Source organism: Carlito syrichta, unplaced genomic scaffold (genome assembly GCF_000164805.1).
Source record: "Carlito syrichta isolate Samal-C Ts95f unplaced genomic scaffold, Tarsius_syrichta-2.0.1 Scaffold307050, whole genome shotgun sequence".
Taxonomy (NCBI): domain Eukaryota; kingdom Metazoa; phylum Chordata; class Mammalia; order Primates; family Tarsiidae; genus Carlito; species Carlito syrichta.
This window is the reverse complement of record NW_007251146.1, coordinates 133,883-136,874: the sequence shown is the minus strand read 5'-3', so window position 1 is coordinate 136,874 and position 2,992 is coordinate 133,883.

Here is a 2,992-nt window from a genome sequence, read left to right as displayed (position 1 = left end):
ATGCCGCCGCGGGCTCCCGGGCGCCGGCGCGCGCGGCTTTAAGGGCGGGGCGGGTCCGCCGAGCCGCGGAGCGACGGCCACGCCGGCCAATGGCGCGCGGGAGGGGGGCGGCACCGCCCAATCGGCACGGCCCGCCCGGCCCGCCTTCTTCGAAGCGCTCGGCTTTCCGAGAAATCACTTTCCCCCGGCCCGAGCGCGGTCGGGGACCCCTTCCGGAGCCGCCGGCCGGGCCCCTCTCCTTTCCCCGGGGGTCCGGGGGCGGCGCGGGAGGGGGCTTGCCCCAGGAATTCCCGAAGGGCTGCGGGGGCGTCCGCCGGGCCGGGTCAGGGTCAAGGATGCCAGGGCAGAGGTCAGCGCTGCCGCTGGGCGGGTGGTCCCCGCGGGGCGGCCTCGCGGTGTCCCCCTTCTCCCCCCTGGCTGGGTCAGACCGACATGCCCAGGAGTGTGGCCGACGTGCCTGAGGCTGCTGGGACGCCCCTTGTCCCGAGGACGCCGCTAATAGCGTGTCTGGGTGGTGCCCGCCGTGGCCCCAAGACGGCCGCTCAATCCTCAGGATTAAAGATTCAGCCCGCCCGCGCCACAACCGAACCCTCGGTAACCGCTGGTCATTGGCAGTTTCACGACGATGACCGTCGGAGCGTTAGTCCACCTGGAGAGCGAAAGAAAAGGCCGTTTGCAGAATCCCAAGTGGCCAGTTGCCCGCGGTTGACCCGGCGCGCAGGGAGATGCCCCGCTAAAAGGTGTCTGAAGGTCAGCAAGGAAAACACGGCGCCTCACATGTTGGTGCTGGAAGGTCAGCTTGGGGGATTGCGCCCATAAACCCTCTTCCCTAGACCCCGGCAGCCGGTTCAGGACGGGCCCCCTGTGTGCCTTGCTTCCTGGGTCCAGGCTCTCCTGGCTGTGAACTGACATTTATAGCAAATGTGAGAATGGAGGGAGCGAGGAACCACATGGAGAGAGAAGTGAGAAAGTCCTGGAGACGGAAGAAAAAGAAGTGTTTTCCCCATGTTCCATTCGGAGACCGCCTTAGGATGGAAGAAAATGGCTGTCACGGTTGACTTTCATTGCCCGGTGTGGAATCACACAGCAGCAGCAATGTTTACGAGAGTGTTTTATCCCTGGAGCTTTTCAGGGACCTATGAACATGTTAGAGACTGAAAAAGAAATGTTATTGGCTCCACCATACCAAAAGCACACGGCAAATTTGAAGTTAGTAAATGAAAGTCCCCAAAACACAGCATGTCAACTTCATCATTTGAATTTATTAACTGATCAATGTTTCATTATATTTAAAATCATTTATAAGTTAAAAATCACTTGATATGAATTTCCAAATACTGTGATTGCCAGGAAGTCATAAGTCTTCATAAAGTAAACGAGTTTCCCGTCGCCAAATAACTTCAAATGAAAACTATTTTTTAAAAGCCCGGAGTCCTCCAGAGTATTTAGAGGATGTGGGAATGTTTTCCTATGTTTGCGATGATGTGAGACGGAACTTCCAGAAATCAGAGCACCCAGGAGCTCAGATGTTCTTAAAACAGCCTCTGTATATGTTTACACTCATGTTTCCATAAATACACCCCTAAGCCCACACAGATGTACTTACAAATGTGTCCGCTGCACAAAGATAAACGCCCAACTTCCCACTCAGCACTCCACTTAGATCAAGACGGGGTGAGCTATGATAGGAAGTCGCTTTCCGCCCATGTTCTTGGCAGTAGATGTCACTGTGTGCATTACAGGAACCATTCGCAAGAGACTGGCTGGCTCTAAAACTGCTCCAGAAACCCCACATTTCAGCAAGGTGGTTTCTCACCGCCTACGTACAATCTCTAACCTTGTCTTTTTAGTCCTGCTCTTATTTAATGGGCAATTATAGAGCAACTGCTATGTGTTAGGTACGATGCCAAGGACAGAGACCACCAGAATGAACATGCCGCCCCCTCTGATGAGCCTTGAGCATCTCACAGTCCTGGCAGCTTCGTCTTGACCTCTGGGGTGCCTACCTGCCGGCCGGCCTCGTCTCTTCCCTGTTACTCTTTGCGCCCCCACATAAGCCTTCCTGTCTTCAGAAAACGAGAAAACGAATGTCTGTTGTTTAAGCTCCACAGGCTAAACACAGGACGATGTCATGGCAGCCCAAGCTGAAGAAGGCTGTGACCAAGTGGAGTCAGTGCAACTCTTTGCACCCCAACATAAGCCTTCCTGTCTTCAGTGGCTTCCCAGTGGCCTCCACCCAGGTCTCGTCCTGACATCCAAAAGCCATGCTTCCCGACCACGTCTCTTACACAGGTTGTCAGGACCCCTGTTTCTGTGGGCAGCCGCCTACACAGCAGGTTCAGAGTTACGTCCCAGTTCAAGTCCAAGCTCCCTGGCTCACTCGATGTGTGACCTCAAGCAAATGATGTAGCCTTCCAAAGCCTCAGTGTCCTTATCTGTATAACAGCATTGATGATAACAGTGTGTTTAATTATGTGATGTTGCTCCATGGAACTATTCTTGACCTACAGAAAAGGCAATTAATTATGGCTCAACCAAATCTCTCCTACCTCTTGGGATTGGCGGACATTGAGTGAGAGAGAGAGAGAGAGAGAGAGAGAGAGAGAGAGAGAGAGTGTGTGTGTGTGTGTGTGTGTTCCCTATCCTCCACCTTTCTCAGAGAAAGAGGAAAAGGTCTTACCGTTGGCCAAATAGTCACAGATGAGAGAAGTCTGGAATGGACACAGTGATTCCTAACTGCAGGTTCCAGCCCCAACTGCAGACCAATGCCAGTCTGCCTTGGGTGAAGCATGGGAAGGCTCCCCTGCCCTGTCAGCTCCCCAGCCCCCTCCATACCTTCCTGCTCGCGCCAGGTCGCTGGTGGGTGCTTCCAACTAACTGTTACCTTATCACTCTTCTCCTGGGCTCTCCAAGACCCCCTCTTCGTGGAGTCCCTTTTTCTTTCTCTCCACTCCTCTTATTCCTGTTCTCCAGAATCCTCCCCGTCTTCCCT